The sequence below is a fragment of the Bos grunniens genome, chromosome 6 (assembly GCF_055505025.1).
Source record: "Bos grunniens cultivar Pamir isolate PY7600 chromosome 6, Bosgru_T2T1.0, whole genome shotgun sequence".
Taxonomy (NCBI): Eukaryota; Metazoa; Chordata; class Mammalia; order Artiodactyla; family Bovidae; genus Bos; species Bos grunniens.
The window spans coordinates 81,551,503-81,569,580 of record NC_141170.1 but is presented as its reverse complement, the minus strand read 5'-3'; the positions used below and the strand labels follow the sequence as shown (position 1 = coordinate 81,569,580).

Genomic DNA, 18,078 nt, shown 5'->3' with positions numbered 1-18,078 from the left:
CCTCCCTGTTCATCACCAACTCCCAGAGTTCACTCAGACTCACGTCCATCGAGTCAGTGATGCCATCCAGCCATCTCATCCTCTGTCGTCCCCTTCTCCTCCTGCCCACAATCCCTCCCAGCATCTGAGTCTTTTCCAATGAGTCAACTCTTCACATGAGGTGGCCAAAGTACTGGAGTTTCAGCTTTAGCATCATTCCCTCCAAAGAAATCCCAGGGCTGATCTCCTTCAGAATGGACTGGTTGGATCTCCTTGCAGTCCAAGGGACTCTCAAGAGTCTTCTCCAACACCACAGTTCAAAAGCATCAATTCTTTGGCGCTCAGCCTTCTTCACAGTCCAACTCTCACATCCATACATGACCACAGGAAAAACCATAGCCTTGACTAGACAGACCTTTGTTGGCAAAGTAATGTCTCTGCTTTTGAATATGCTATCTAGGTTGGTCATAACTTTCCTTCCAAGGAGTAAGCGTCTTTTAAGTTCATGGCTGAAGTTTGTTCCCATTTCCTTAAGGCCAGTTCTTGGAATTGTGGCAGCTTTTGTCATGGCCACAGTCTGGTCACCATGTAGTTAACTTTTTCCACCTGGTAGAGGTTTCAGTATCTATAAGACAGCTCACAGGATATGGCTCAGAATATTATCTGTAGCCCTTGAGAAGGAACTAAAGGTCCTCGACTCTGCTTAATGACTAAACCATTATTATGTGGTCTCCTTTGACTGTTTCTGTATTTGTTTCGTATTTGTCTTTTTTTCTGTATTTTCTCACTTCTCTGACTAAAATTATTCTTTGACTAAAGTTTTCCCACCGATAAAAGGCAGGTGGAAGGCATGGAGGGCATGAAGGCCCACTCTGTTTCACTAGTGGCCTTTTCTCGCTAATGCTAGTAGCATTGCTATTGCTAAGTCACTTCAGTCGTGTCCGACTCTGTGCAACCCCAGAGACAGCAGCCCACCAGGCTTCCCCATCCCTGGGATTCTCCAGGCAAGAACACCGGAGTGGGTTGCCATTTCCTTCTCCAATGCATGAAAGTGAAAAGTGAAGGTGAAGTCGCTCAGTCGTGTCCGACTCTCAGCGACTCTATGGACTGCAGCCTTCCAGGCTCCTCCATCCATGGGATTTTCCAGGCAAAAGTACTGGAGTGGGGTGCCATTGCCCATATGTGCACTTAAAGCCTGAAGTTCATGTTGTTCAACATCCAGTTTACCTTTCCGGATGCATCTCCCACTGTTTGTGTCTTGCTGTAGCTTGCTACACAATACACCACAGCACTCTTAAATATATAATGAAGTTTTAAAAATTCGACATGACTGTTCACACTGTCATCTTGGCCTGGAATGTCCTCATCACTCATCTCTCAAATCTCCCCCCAATACATCTTTCCTTCTGATCTCCTTTGTAAACCACTATTGGCCCTTGTCACATCATATTAAGCTTTAATCTGTCTCTTCCACTAAATTGTCAATTCCAATAGGATAAGAACTAAATCATGTTTACTTGGATAACATATAGGATTTTAGTGAGTTTTCTACTGTATTTAAATTTAGAATACTCTGTAACATAGTTCATGGCTGCAGTCACCATCTGCAGTGATTTTGGAGCCCAGAAAAATAAAGTCTGACACTGTTTCCACTGTTTCCCCATCTATTTCCCATGAAGTGGTGGGACCGGATGCCATGATCTTCGTTTTCTGAATGTTGAGCTTTAAGCCAACTTTTTCACTCTCCTCTTTCACTTTCATCAAGAGGCTTTTGAGTTCCTCTTCACTTTCTGCCTTAAGGGTGGTGTCATCTGCATATCTGAGGTTATTGATATTTCTCCCGGCAATCTTGATTCCAGCTTGTGTTTCTCCCAGTCCAGCGTTTCTCATGATGTACTCTGCATGTAAGTTAAAAGTTATGACCAACCTAGATAGCATATTCAAAAGCAGAGACATTACTTTGCCAACAAAGGTCTGTCTAGTCAAGGCTATGGTTTTTCCTGTGGTCATGTATGGATGTGAGAGTTGGACTGTGAAGAAGGCTGAGCACTGAAGAATTGATGCTTTTGAACTGTGGTGTTGGAGAAGACTCTTGAGAGTCCCTTGGACTGCAAGGAGATCCAACCAGTCCATTCTGAAGGAGATCAGCGCTGGGATTTCTTTGGAAGGAATGATGCTAAAGCTGCAACTCCAGTACTTTGGCCACCTCATGCGAAGAGTTGACTCATTGGAAAAGACTCAGATGCTGGGAGGGATTGTGGGCAGGAGGAGAAGGGGACGACAGAGGATGAGATGGCTGGATGGCATCACTGACTCGATGGACGTGAGTCTGAGTGAACTCCGGGAGTTGGTGATGGACAGGGAGGCCTGGCGTGCTTCGATTCATGGGGTCGCAAAGAGTCGGACACGACTGAGCAACTGATCTGATCTGATCTGATAACATAGTTCTTTCCCTGATTGAAACACATCCTCCAGTGGTCTGAATTAATGATATTTGGTGTGTTGTGTACTCAGTCGTGTCTGACTCTTCGCAATGCGATAGACTATAGCCTGCCAGGCTCCTCTGTTCATGGGATTTTTCAGGCAAGAATACTGGAGTGGGTTCCCATTTCCTCCTCCAGTGGATCTTCCCAACCTAGGGATCAAACCCACATCTTCTGCATCTCCTGCATTGGCAGGCGGGTTCTTTACCACTGAGCCACCTGGGAAGCCCCCTGATAAGATTTGGTAGAAGATATCAAACAGATCTAGACCTCACAGTGTTTCTTCATCTAATGTTTCAAACCATTTGGAGATCTAACTGATCACAGTTTGTCAAAACCTAGTCATGAAACATTGAGGAGGCTTCTTTAGATACAAGTCAGTATTGTTATCCTCACTTAAAGGAGGGGAAACTTAGGTACAGAGACGTTAAGCAGTTTATCCAGTGTTACACAACTTACGAGTGGCAGAACCAGAATTCATCTTCTAGATTCATCTTGATGGGCAAAACAGAATCAGTGAATGCCATGGGTGTGGGTTTTCTAGAACTAGTCTGCCTGTGTTCATAGCCCAATTCTAATAGCTTTGTGACCTTGGGTAAGAAATTAACTTTGGTGACCTCATCTATAAAAATACCTTGTAGCAGTTTTAATCAGAGTGAGTTCTTTGCTGTGCCAGTCTGACTGCCTTAGGTTTTACCTGCTAGGGTGAGTTCCCTTGTCCAGTCTTCCAGGGCTATTTATTTTCTTTTTTAAAATTTTATTTATTTTTAGCTGCTCTGGGTCTTTGTTGCTGCAAGTGAGCTTTCTCTAGTTGCAGTGAGCAGGGGCTACTCTTTGTTGCTGTGCAAGGACTTCTCACTGTGGTGGCTTCTCTTGTGGAGCACAGGCGTAGAGCTCTGGCTCATTGCTGTGATGCACGGGCTTAGTTGCTCTGCAGCATGTGGAATCTGCCTGGATCAGGGATCAAAGCCATGTACCCTGCATTGGCACGCAGATTCTTAACCACTGGACCTCGAGGGAAGTCCCAAGGGTCATTTCTGAGAATTGAGAAGGATTTTGGGTGGGAGGATCATACCACCCTAACAGTCCATGACCTATTGGCTCTTGAGATTGTTTGAGGGTTGAAAAAGCCCAGTGTCCTATGAGCAAGGCATGTGGTTTTTTTGCAACACAGTTCCCTTAAAACTTGGAGAAGGGAATGGCAACCCACTCCAGTATTCTTTACTGGAGAATTTCATGGACAGAGAAGTAGGGTGGGCTGCAGTCCATGGGGTTGCAGAGTCAGACACGACTGAGTGACTTTCACACTTCGCTTAAAAATGTAGTCAGCTGATCGTTTATATGGTTTTCAAAACTTGTATCAATGACAGAAGGGTTTTCTATCACACTCTGAATCTCAGGTTGAAACTGGGCCCCATACTCTTGACTTCTTTACAATGTAAGTGAAAATTCTGTCCTTTCTCCTCATTTTGACGTTTACGGAATCAGCCTCAGGTTCTGTGATAGGCCAGGCAGTGGTGGTGAAGTGGGGCAGATCTTTCCGTGATCTGGCCTCTCCTGGGCTGTATTCCCACCCATATACTGGTCAGTGAGAAGCACTGAGTCTTTGGACTGACCAGGGCTTTGCAGCAGAGGGTTTTTATTTATTTATTTTTTGAAAGATGATCAGTGCTTCCTAACTCTTTTGCTGTCCCCCAGATAGCTCCACTTCAAATACCCCACATCCCTCATTTTCTTCAACAATGCACTGATTTTTTGTAGGTCTCAGGGAATTTGGCAGTTGCCATTCAGCTAGGCTTTGGTCATCACAAATTTCCTTAGCTAGCCTCAGGTGGAAAATAGCTTTTCTTCATGAGACTACACACTTAACTGGTGTCCCTTATCTGCTTTTCCAATAGGCCTACCTGAAGGGAGCTCCTGTCTCTGTAACCCTTGCTAAAGGCAATATTGCCTACAGCTTCTAAATATACAGGCATCCCGCCAAGTTGCCAACAAGTCTCAATGCTTCAGCGTCAGTGGGCATGAAGTCTGAGTTCCTAGAGGCAGCAGAATGGTCTAGCTGCCTGCTTTGCCATAGCACGATACCTGTGGTTCCCCATTGTCCTGCATTAAGGGCAATGGAATCCTCAATTCTTCTCATCTGAATTCATCAAGCTCCACATGTCAGGGTCTGTCTTTTGAAACACCCCATTTCTTTTATATCAATTTCTAATTAGTACTTTTTCCTTACAAGGATGTGAATCCTTGTAGCTAGCCTAAGAAAATAAGAAATTTATTAGAAGGATATTAGGATAATGGATAAAACACAGACAGAAATGCAGCCAGGCTTTAGGAACAGACTGAAATCAGGAACTCAAAATTGTTAAAATTCTCTCCATCTCTTTTTTCTATCCATCTCTGCAGGTCAGCTTCATCAGTCTTTTTCTCTGCATCCCAGCTCTCTGTTTCCTGATCTACATTTCAAAGGAGGAAAAAAAACATGTAGCCAGTTATAGCTTTGAATTTTTTAAGTTTTAGGTCTAATCATCTTTTACTCTTTCACCTGTTGATGAAGAATTTACTGCTGCTGATACAGAGAAAGGGAAGATGAGCTCAATAAACCAATCAGCTGTGACAAGAGAGTCACAGTGCAGGGTCACAGTGCAGGAATGGGACAGTAATCGTGTGACTGCGGAGAGGGATGTACAGGATGATTCTTAGAAAAAAGATGCTGAGTAGACAAAGTAATATGTACCCCGTTGTTAATTGTTTTAGTAATGTTGTAGGTAATGTTGTCAGAACAGGCAGAGGAATCTTAGATGGAGTCAGCCACCCTCCGTTTAAGTAGTCCATTCAATAGTGGTATAACTTGTTATAAAGTATTTAGAATAGTGGTAGCAGGCAGACATGGAAATTCACAAATTCTTATCTAATGAATTGAAAAATTAACAAACAGAGGTCTCTATCAATTCAGTAGGAGAAGGTTTTCCATGTTTGCAACAAATTTGTGATCTGGCAGTTTGGTTATTACTCAGTCATTCTCTAAGACTTTGCTTTTTCTCTATCTAAATGAAGGGGTACCTCCCTGTGATACAGATCTCCTCACCCAAGTGTAGTCAACAGAGATGAATAGGATAAACCAGCTATATTAAAATGTCCCCTGAATCCCTGTAGAAAATCAGGCCAGCCTGTGGTAACACTGTTGAAACAAGGTACATCCTTGTCATCTGGTCAGTCAGTTCCTTTAAGTCAGAGTGTTGTGCTCTCTTGTTCTTTTATGTTTCCATGGTAGCTTATAGTTAGTCCCTGAATCTGACCAAAGCATCTTTTTCCCATCTGCCACAGCATACTTTTACCAGGAATTATCATTTTTACTTCATAAAAGTAAATACATACGGTGCATGGCATTTTTTGAAGAGAGGGCTGAAAATAATAATGATGTGCTTGTACTTGCTATTTTTAACCACCTCTCCCCAAAAAAACCACTCAGTACAAACAACTGCTAGACCAACTCTGTCTGGGAAGAGCAGATTTAGAAAGAAGGGAGACATTATAGACAGTACCACATATGAGAAAGAAAATATAACGTCTCAGCCCGATACACTGCGGGATGTTGACTCACTTTGCAACAATAGTCCTTCATGAATGTAGAAAGGAAGCTAGTCTTTTATGCAATGAGTTCAGTTCAAACAAATCTCTCCTAACCCTGCGTTGCTACAGGAATAGATGTCGCCAATGTTAATATCTGTATTGGACACTCTGTGTAATTATTTTTCCAAAGGTCAGACCAAACAATTTCTCAATTAGAGAAAACTCTCTGTACACATAGTCCTCTCCTGTGCAAGCAATAGGAATAGTTGGACAAATGAAAAAAAGCAAGAAATATTGATGACATTTTAAGAATAAACACGTAGTTCCTCCCTAAAAAAGAAGATATTTGCAAACAGCACAACCTGCTCAACTGGCAGACTAACAGGCTAGATTCAAACATCCCATCCATCTCTCCTGAGGGAACTTTGAGTTTTCCTGAAGAAAATTTCCAGTTCTAAATAAATGTTCCAAACATCTCTATAATTACTTGTTACTTTTAAAGTATTATCTGGCTGAAAATTCATTTTACCTAAAGCATATTTTACTGACCAGTAGTAACAAATTTGGTCCAAGAAAAGTATGTTTTTATTTTAGGTAGGAAAAGTTATATAAACATGTCTCCCCTTCTACAATGTGGGGTCATTTTCCTAAGTTCATTCTCTCACCAGAGCGATCAGAGGCTGACACATAGGAACAGAGGTCAGGAAATGACCTCTACATCATTCACTTCACCACAAAATCTGAAATGAAAGGACCCTTTCCACTCAAATAAAAGTGCTTTTCACAGAGAAACTTGTTTGAGGGAACTAATGCCCTACTCTTTTCTATCTTTCAGCTCCTGACTTTTGGCCTCTGGAGGATGCACATAGTTCCAGTGAGGGAATCCTTGGAGAAGAGAGAAGAGGCACTTTTTATTTATTTATGGTCTTTGAACAGCCTGGATGCTTCTACTGTCATTTGCTCAGGAGTTCAAAGTGTGAATCATGGGTTTTCCTGGACTTACTGGTCCTGTACAAACTGCCAGTTCTGATGATAATGGCTTCAAGAAAACATTCTTTCCCACTGATATATTGCCTGGAAAATCCCATGGACAGAGGAGCCTGGTAGACTACAGTCCATGGGGTCACAAAGAGTCGGACACGACTGAGTGATCTTCACCAGAAAAAGGAGTATGTGAAGTGATTGAATATCTTTTGAAGAAAAAATAGATAAATGGCTTTTTAAGATAACATAGTCAGAATGGCTAACATCAAAAAAGGACACAAATAACAAATGTTATTTTGCATGGGTACAGAGAAAAGGAGACCCTAGTACACTGTTGGTAGGAATGTGAATTGGTCTAGCCACTGTGGAAAACAGTATGGAAGTTTCTCAAAAAACTAAAAATAGAACTACCATATGACCCAGCAGTACTACTCCTGGATATATATATTTTAGAAAGAAGCAAAAGCACTAGTTCAAAAACATACACATACAATGCTCATAGCAGCATTATTGCCAATATATGGAAGCAACCTAAGTGTCTATCAACAGATGAATAGATAAAGACAGTGTGGTACATATATACAGAATGAAATACCATTCAGCCATAAAAATGAATGAAATGCTGTCATTTGCAGCAACATTAATTGCCTTGGAGGATATTATGCTAGGTAAATCAGATAGAGAAAGACAAATATTGTATGATATCACTTGTATGTGGAATGACTAGTTTGTTATACTATACAACAAACTAGTGACTGTAATAACAAAAAAGAAGCAGACTCACAGATATAGGAAATAAACTAGTGGTTACCAATGGGAATAGGGACAACATAGGCATGTGGAGTGGGAGGTATCAATTATTGGGTGTAAGGCTCAATATGTACAATTGTACATATGTACAATATGTACAATACTTATTGTACAATATGTCCTTGGGAATATAGCCAATGTTTTGTAATAACTGTAAATGTAAAGTAATCTTTCAAAATTGTATAAAAATAAATTAAAAAATAAGAATCTTTCCCAGGTTCTTGTTCTAAATAAAATTTTAAAATTTATGATAGAAACAAATGAGGTTGATATAATAAATATTTGTCACATTTTTATGTGCAGCTGGTCTAGAGCTTCTTTTCTTATAATAATAAATATTTTTGAAGATGAAATTAACTGCTAGGGCTTCCCAGGTGGTGCAGTGGTAAAGAATCCATCAGCCAATGCGGGAGCCGCAAGAAACACGGGTTTGATTCCTGGGTCCAGAACATCTCCTGGAGTAGGAAGTGGCAACCCACTCCAGTATTCTTGCCTGGAAAATTCCATGCGCAGAGGAGACTTCTGGGCCATAATCCATGGGATCGCAAAGAGTTGGACATAACTGAGCAACCGAGCACACAGACAGTATTTTCTTTAGATCAGTACTGATTCAGAGGCAAAGGACTTTTTCCCCATAAATATCATGACCTCTAATTGGAAGGTAAACTTCTCAATTAAAAAAATTCTGTTTCAAATAAACATGAAAGTTTATTTGTAGGAAAATATATAATAGAACTATTATTATAAATTGCTTCTTTTTTCAATCATCTGGCTATTTATTAAATACTCTACTTACTAAATACTCTTTTGTGTCCAGGTTTGTGCTAAGTTCTAAAGAAATGTGAAAGACACATAAAATCATGACTTAAACCTTAATGCACTTTCTGTGTACTTGGGGAGAGGGATGCAAAACACAGTTCTTATATATCATTTAAAAAACATATGATCCTTCTTTTACCTACCCAATGACATCATTACATCCTCCCACAGTATTTAGGGGCCCCTACCATGTGCCTGATCCTCACAGCTTTCTGTGATATACTCTAATGTCCAGACAAACCATGGCTACTTGTTACTTTGTGACAGTCCCTTACCTAGCTCTGAGCTCAGTGCCTGTGTTCAGACAGCACCTATCAGTAAGAACCCACTTTTTTCAACACCTCCTGTCTTCTACCTCAGTTCAATGGAATCATTGTCTCCTCCTTACTCCCTTCTAGGTAGAAGTAATTCTTCCCTTGCTTGAATCCTTTTAGCTCTATTTCTCATTGTGTTTTTCTTATTCAACACAATATTCTAGATATTAGTGTATATTTCTTATTCACCCCACTAAAAGTATCCTAAGGCATTTCAAATAGTTGTTTATCTAAATACCTCTATATCCATTGCCTAATTCAGTGTCTGGTTGATAACATATACTCAAATACATAGTAGTTGAGTAGATGAATGACTGAATAAATGAGTACTGGAAACAACAGGAATCATTAAGGACAATAATTGTGTAGCAATGGATGCAGAGTACTAGAAAGGTAAAGGAAATTGGAAGGAGAGAGTAAAATAGCGTAGATGTGGACTGGACTACTCTAAGAAAACCAAATGTAAAACTTAAACCTGATTTGGGCCTTTAAGGATGATCATGGTCAAACAGTAGAACCAAAGTAGCTAAGAATAATTGGGCCGAGGAGTCTGGCTAGAGGAGGAGAACAAAGCAATCAAAAGGTAGGTTGTCAGAGGAAAGTTTCAGGCCTTACTTCATGTAAGGCTGAGCAAAAACATACAAGCCACAAGATAAAACCTGATTATCTGGAATCCCAGAAATTAAGCTCTGCTTCTAGGACACCACTTCTAGGGAAAACCATTAGACCATTCAGGTATGACCTAAATCAAATCCCTTATGATTATACAGTGGAAGTGAGAAATAGATTTAAGGGCCTCGATCTGATAGATAGAGTGCCTGATGAACTATGGAAAGAGGTTCGTGACACTGTACAGGAGACAGGGATCAAGACCATCCCCATGGAAAAGAAATGCAAAAAAGCAAAATGGCTGTCTGAGGAGGCTTTACAAATAGCTGTGAAAAGAAGAGAAGCGAAAAGCATAGGAGAAAAGGAAAGTTATAAACATCTGAATGCAGAGTTCCAAAGAATAGCAAGAAGAGATAAGAAAGCCTTCTTCAGTGATCAATGCAAAGAAATAGAGGAAAACAACAGAATGGGAAAGACTAGAGATCTCTTCAAGAAAATCAGAGATACCAAAGGAACATTTCATGCAAAGATGGGCTCGATAAAGGACAGAAATGGTATGGACCTAACAGACGCAGAAGATATTAAGAAGAGATGGCAAGAATACACAGAAGAACTGTACAAAAAAGATCTTCATGACCCAGATAATCACGATGGTGTGATCACTCACCTAGAGCCAGACATCCTGGAATGTGAAGTCAAGTGGGCCTTAGAAAGCATCACTACAAACAAAGCTAGTGGAGGTGATGGAATTCCAGTTGAGCTATTCCAAATCCTGAAAGATGATGCTGTGAAAGTGATGCACTCAATATGCCAACACATTTGGAAAACTCAGCAGTGGCCACAGGACTGGAAAAGGTCTGTTTTCATTCCAATCCCAAAGAAAGGCAATGCCAAAGAATGCTCAAACTACTGCACAATTGCACTCATCTCACACGCTAGTAAAGTAATGCTCAAAATTCTCCAAGCCAGGCTTCAGCAATATGTGAACCGTGAACTTCCTAATGTTCAAGCTGGTTTTAGAAAAGGCAGAGGAACCAGAGATCAAATTGCCAACATCCGCTGGATCATGGAAAAAGCAAGAGAGTTCCAGAAAAACATCTATTTCTACTTGATTGACTATGCCAAAGCCTTTGACTGTGTGGATCACAATAAACTGTGGAAAATTCTGAAAGAGGTGGGAATATCAGACCACCTGATCTGCCTCTTGAGAAATTTGTATGCAGGTCAGGAAGCAACAGTTAGAACTGGACATGGAACAACAGACTGGTTCCAAATAGGAAAAGGAGTTCATCAAGGCTGTATATTGTCACCCTGTTTATTTAACTTATATGCAGAGTACATCATGAGAAACACTGGACTGGAAGAAACACAAGCTGGAATCAAGATTGCTGGGAGAAATACCACTAACCTCAGATATGCAGATGACACCACCCTTATGGCAGAAAGTGAAGAGGAACTAAAAAGCCTCTTGATGAAAGTGAAAGTGGAGAGTGAAAAAGTTGGCTTAAAGCTCAACATTCAGAAAATGAAGATCATGGCATCTGGTCCCATCACTTCATGGGAAATAGATGGAGAAACAGTGGAAACAGTGTCAGACTTTATTTTTGGGGGGCTCCAAAATCACTGCAGATGGTGACTGCAGTCATAAAATTAAAAGACACTTACTCCTTGGAAGGAAAGTTATGACCAACCTAGATAGCGTATTCAAAAGCAGAGACATTACTTTGCTAACAAAGGTTTGTCTAGTCAAGGCTATGGTTTTTCCTGTGGTCATGTATGGATGTGAGAGTTGGACTGTGAAGAAGGCTGAGCGCTGAAGAATTGATGCTTTTGAACTGTGGTGTTGGAGAAGACTCTTGAGAGTCCCTTGGACTGCAAGGAGATCCAACCAGTCCATTCTGAAGGAGATCAGCCTTGGGATTTCTTTGGAAGCAATGATGCTAAAGCTGAAACTCCAGTACTTTGGCCACCTCATGCGAAGGGTTGACTCATTGGAAAAGACTCTGATGCTGGGAGGGACTGGGGGCAAGAGGAGAAGGGGTCGACAGAGGATGAGATGGCTGGATGGCATCACTGACTCGATGGACATGAGTCTGAGTGAACTCCGGGAGTTGGTGATGGACAGGGAGGCCTGGCGTGCTGCGATTCATGGGGTTGCAAAGAGTCAGACACGACTGAGCGACTGATCTGATCTGATCTAGGACACAGGCTGTGTGCAGAGAAATAACACATTCAATTGAGAAGGGCTGGGTTTGATTTTGTTTTCACTATCTATTGTTTCTGTTGGGCATGGGATACTCAAACCCTCCATTTTCTCATCCATAAAATGGGAATTTTAATTCCCACCCAACTGGGTTTTGTGCAGATTAAGTAAAAGATGACATGTGGAAAGTGATGGGAACACAGGAGATCAGTAAATGGCAAGTCTTATTAATTGGCTCTGGTCTCCAATTTGAATACTTGTTAGGATTGTCTCTAAGTCCATTTGTGGCCAAAGCATCTCTGAGACTTGAAGCGTGTTCCTTGTTGGTCTATAAGAAATCTTTTTGGAGTTCAGGTGGAGACTCTAATAGAGGTAATAATGATTATGATGACAAAAGAACTTTTAGCAGCTGATATTTATTGAGTGCCTGTTATAGACTAGTAACCATACTGAGTCTCATAAGAATTATTGCATTTTATTCCAACAAAACATATACGGCAAACGAAATAACTGGTACTGGTATTTGGGCTTTTTCACAGGAATTTTCTCGGAAGAAAGTGTGTCCGGATCTCAGGAATCCCCGTCAATGGGAATAGAGCAGAAGCCAGAAGAGGGAGTCTAGGGGCAGTGAAAAGGAACACCATTCAGAGGCTTATCCTCACAATGGAATCCAGGATATAGTAGTTAAAAGGTGTGGTAATCTCATATGTGATTCAAGCAGGCCTCTGTCCCAGGGACTCCAATCCTGCAAGCATCCAGGGTACAAGGGAAGCCAGGCATACAGAGGGTGGCACTGTGATTCTTAATGGGACCGTTGTGGTAGCAGGACAATACAAGAAGCAAGATACGGCCTCCTTGGGAAAGGAATTTGGCAAGAATTAGGTGGGCTAAAAGGATCCCATCTCATGAATTAAAGCAAAATGGCAAACTTTTTGTCTCTTGTACAATTTCTGAGCAAGCAAATGGTTATCTAAAGCTTTCTGTTTGAGACCAAATTTAGGCTAAGCGATAAAGAATATAAATAAAGAATATCATGATCTATTGGTGATGTCTGCCATGAGTACTAGGGGGAGAAGTGACATCAGACCAATTTTGATTCTTGGGTTTAGTAGAAGAATTAAGACAGAGTTGAAGAAAAAGGAAGAAGGTCTATATAAAAAGGAAGTGTTAATAAGGGATAACTTTTAGGAGATGCTAGGAAAGAGACATCTGGGGCAAATCCATCTAGTTCTGAACTGAATAGAGGGAATTTGCCTAGGTCAATTAAATCTATCTCTTTTCCCCAATCTGTTGCCTTCTTAAGAATTAAGTAGTGTTCTAATTGCCCCAGCTGTCCATGTACGCAAAGTAAAGGCTTGGAGTTAGGTATCCCATGTTTCCAATTTGCTATTTATAAAGATCCATGAACTTCTCAGGAAGGAATTCAATATGCATTCTCAGGAGACATGCTAAGTTGCTTCAGTTGTGTCCGACTCTTTGTAACCTCATGGACTGTATGTAGCCTGCCAGGCTTCTCTGTCCATGGAATTCTCCAGGCAAGAATACTGGAATGGATTGCCATTTCCTTCTCCAGAGGATCTTCCTGACCCAGGGGTCGAACCCTTGTCTCTTATGTCTCCTGCATTGGCAGGCGGGCTCTTTACCACTAGCACCACCCGGGAGGTAATGATACTGAAAAACAAATATATATATATACACACACACACACACACACACACACACACACATACATACACACATATAGATACATATACATACATATGTGTATATATATACACGTGTATATATATATATGTATATATATATAGAGAGAGAGAGATAAAAGGAAGGTAAACATAAGGGAAGGTAGTAAACTTTTTTTATTATTTTCATAACAAAATTTAGTTGTGCTTTTGTTTGAAATACATCAAAGTAATGATTGTATTTTGCTAAGAGGCCTTTTTCAAGAACTATATTTTTTAAATTTAAATATAGTGGCATCTGTTTATTTAAATAAGAACACAAATGCCAGCAAAAAGAAAACATCTCAAAAGTCTTTCAATATATACTATAGCAAATTATTCTTTTTTTTTCAAAGTGAGGAACAGAGAAGTGGCTATTTGAACTATTTTTTTCTCCTTGAAACCACATGCCTGTGGCATTACTCAAATTAAATCCTGCAGTCATTGAAAGTGGAAAGAGAAAATGACTATATTAAAACCAAACAGAAAATGAATCTGGATCTTTTTATTATATTTTTCTAGGTCTGTAACTTCCCAACCTGTTCTGTTTGTGAAAATAGACAAATATAACTCTCCACAAGAAGAAACAGCTGTCAGTCTCTCAAGCCCTGTTTCTTAAAGCAGACTTGTTTTGAGGGACTAAGAGTAAGGTGACTATATGTAGAAATGCCTATTTGAAAGCTCTTGTTCTATTTGTGTGGTAACCTCCCAAGTTATGTCTTACTCCATGAGAAAAAAAGAAAGCCATGTATGAAACAGGTTTCTAAACGTTCTTTTTTAGAAAAGAAAAACTCATGTCTGAAAAGAAGGCCATATACTTAGAATGACTGCATAGTTTTTCTAATTGTGTCTTGTTAAATTGTGATTTAACAACTTTTGAACAGTTTTAAAAAATAACTGCTATATTATTTGACTTAACAATTCTATCAACATGAATAGGGCAACAAGCATGATGTTGTGTTGTCTACAAAGTGAACTTACGGATAGAAGGTAACAAATAAAAATGTAAAAGCAAATAGTTATTTTCATCTTTTGTGTATGCAAATACATAAATACATAGAGTACATTTTTTCCCTTTCATTCATTTACTCACTTAGTGGGTTGGATGTTGTCCTCTCTCCCAAAAGATAAATCCACACAAAATTTGTTGAATATAGCCTTATTTGGAAAAAAGGTCTTTGTGATAAACTAGGAATCTTGAGATGAAATCATCCCAGATTACCTGAGTGGACTCTAAATCCAATGACAGGAGACACACAAAGGAAAGAGACAGAAGGAGAAGGCCACTGAGGCAAAGATTGGAGTTATGCAGACATAAGCCAAGGAACTCAAAGAGCTACCAGAAGCTCAAAAAAACAAGCAAAGATTTTCCCCTAGAGCCTTCGGAGAGAGTCCTTGATTTCAGACTCCCCGCCTCCAGAACTGCTAGAAAATAAAATTCTGTTGTACCTGAGCTTGTGCTAATTTTTTGGCAGCCCTAGAAATCAAACACAGTATCTCTGAACACATTTCATGTGCCATGTATATTGTTAGGCAAGTATACATCTGTGAGTAAGATATCATCTTATCATCTTGCCCTGGAGGGAATCACAATCTGGCACATGAAACAGACGTTTAACAATGTATATTCTAAGTGAAGTCTAGACCAAAGGACGGTGGCGGGGGAGGGGGGGGTCTCAGTTCCTGAGAGCTTCCATTGTCCATGAGTGCACTGTAGAGACTCAGGTACCTCAAGATGCCAGAGATGCAAGGGGTAGCTTCCTAGAAGAAATAGCATTTTAGCTAATCTTGAAGAGGTGGGTAGAAATTTTTATGATGAAAGGTTGGAAAGCAGGCTGTATTGGAGATAGAAAACTGAAGGAAAGGAAAGTCTGAAAGACAAAAATGTGTCAACGAATAATAGAGACATTTCAACCTTGTCATGAGCCTTCTCAGATTATGCCAATGAGCATAATCCAAAGGGTTGTAGATCCATAAGGACTCTAGAGCTCTGGCAACTTTGAAGAATGGAAACTGGGAATTTATATGAAACAAAAATAAACTTCTGTCTTGTAGATCATCGTTTTTCATATCCTGATCAAATTAGATGAACTTGTGTGTATATTAATCACTCAGTCATGTCAGACTCTTTGTGACCTCATGGACTGTAGCCCACCAGGCTCCTCTGTCTATGGAATTCTCCAGGTAAGAATACTAGAGTGGGTAGCCATTCCTTTCTCCAGAGGTTCCTACTGACCCAGGGATCCAACCCAGGTCTCCTGTACTGAAGGCAGATTCTTTACCATCTGAGCCACCAGGGAAGCCCAAGATGAACTTACATTCTCACTATCATTAATCTGGAAGAGGAACTGGAATGGGGGGGTATTGCTGGTGGGAGAAAGGGTTAATTGGTTATTAAGTAGTGAGATTATAGTTAAAAGTAGTATGAGAGAGAGAAAGAGAGCTAGATTAAAGACAAAGTCCACAGGACATGGTAATCAATTATAGACAGAGGGCAAAAAAGAGGAAGAAATATGTCGTTTTAGTTGCAGAATGAGGCATTGGGGTTAATGGTAATAAAGATAGAGAATAATTGGAGTAAGGTCATCCCCTTCATGGATCACAGCCTTGTCATAGCTAAGGGGCTTGTATAACTCATTGAAGCTGTGAGGTGTGCTGGCAGGGCCACCCAAGATGGACAGGTCATAGTAAAGAGTTCTGACAAAACATGGTCCACTGGAGGAGGAAATGGCAAACCACTCCAGTATTCTTACTGTGGGAACCCCATAATTGGGTCACAAAGAGTTGGACATGACTTAGAGACTAAACAACAACAAAGCCTTAGGAAGAAGAGGCATAAAATAATAAGACAAAACAAGCCATTGGGCACAGCAATGAAGAAAGCCTATTTTTTGCTGGTTTCCTTGTCTGTCATTGACAACTAGTTCAGTATTCAGTAGGTGTTTTCACACAATTTCCTGTTTCATGCAGCCTCTGTCAAAGACTGGAGTCACCTTTACTGTTTTGTTTTCATGAAGCTCTCAGTGTAAGGTGAAAATGAACCTCTGATGGGCTTTGGCACTGAGCTACTTGTTTTTATTTTTTACTGGTTTAGAAAATCATGATACTATAGTAATAGGTATATGTTATTATATGTTTGTCAAAACTCATAGAATGTACAATACAGAGAGTAAACCCAAATGCTAGTTATGCATGACAGTGATGTATCAATGTTGGTTCATTGACTGTAACAAATGTACCACCGTGGTACATGATGTTGATGGTGGGTGGTGCACTGCTTATGTCAGGGAACTGTTGACAGAAACCACCCCCCTTGCCCACTTGCCTGAGTTGTCTCACAATAAGGAACATGGTGCTGTGCTGAAAACTAACTGGGAGAATTCAGGAGGGGCCACAAGAGGGAGGAGATGATCAACCTCTCATTGACCCTCCCACTGGAGTCCATTTTGGCTAAAAGGAGCACACCACCAGGGAGGACCCTGAGTCACCAAATCGGGACCAGCCAATTTGGTGGGTAGGCGAGAGACCTGGTATCCCCATCACCATGAAAACCTGAGACTGCAGGCCATGTGGCAGAGCGGTTTGTCTGGGTTCCTTTATCCTGCTACTCTCGGCTTGAGTGCCTCTTCCCAATAAAGTCTCTTGCTTTGTTAAGTACGTGTGTCTCCTTGGACAATTCATTTCCAAATGTTAGATGAGAGCCCACTCCTGGCCCTAGAAGGGATATCCCCCTTTCTGCCACACACACATAGGGACATGTGGGAACTCTTTTTTATGCTCAATTTTTCTGTGAACCTAAAACTGCTTTAAAAAATAAAATATTAATTTAAAAAGCACATATGTGTGCCTTTTTTGGAAAACAGTAAGTTGCCCTGCACGTTTTATTCCAGTTCAAGGAAATCAATTATTTTCTTTTAGAAGAAAAAAAAAATCAAATGCAGGAATTTCAGTTTCCACATTCTCAAGTATTTGGAGTTACAATAAAGATATTTTGGTAACTATTATAAAAATCCATTAGGCATTTCAAAGGTAGTAAGCCCAAATAAAAAGAGATTGCTGTATTTTTCTTTGTGGAAAGTAAATAAACAACTTTCATTGAGAAAACAGCTTTGGTTATATAAATTTGTTTAGAAATAGAATAATCAAGCTAGCATGGTTTTTAAGAGTCTGATCCTGGAGTTACTGCAAGGAGATCAAACCAGTCAATCATAAAGGAAATCAGTCCTGAATATTCATTGGAAGGACTGATGCTGAAGCTTGAAACTCCAATACTTTGGCCACCTGATGCAAAGAACTGATTCATTGGAAAAAACCCTGATGCTGGGAAAGATTGAAGGTGGGAGGAGAAGGGGAGGACAGAGGATGAGATGGTTGGATGGCATCACTGACTCAGTGAACATGAGTTTGATCAAGCTCTGGGAGTTGGTGATGGACAGGGAAGCCTGGTGTGCTACAGTCAATGGGGTCGCAAAGAATCGGACATGACTGAGCTTCTGAACTGAACCTGGAGTTACTAACCTAGTCAATTCCTGGCTGTAACATTCATCAGATATGGGTTCTTGGGCAATTCTTTGACACATTCTAAA

General features: G+C 40.4%; 1 long non-coding RNA gene across 1 annotated transcript in view; it reads left to right on the top strand.

Annotated features, from left to right (window-relative positions):
* LOC147370932 (uncharacterized) overlaps window positions 1-8,626 on the top strand; it is a 78,356-nt gene extending 69,730 nt beyond the window's left edge. Inside the window, exon 2 of the long non-coding RNA XR_015165640.1 lies at window positions 6,868-8,626. This is a non-coding gene — a long non-coding RNA (uncharacterized LOC147370932). The remainder of the gene's footprint in view (window positions 1-6,867) is intronic.
* The last annotated feature ends 9,452 nt before the right edge of the window (window positions 8,627-18,078 follow it).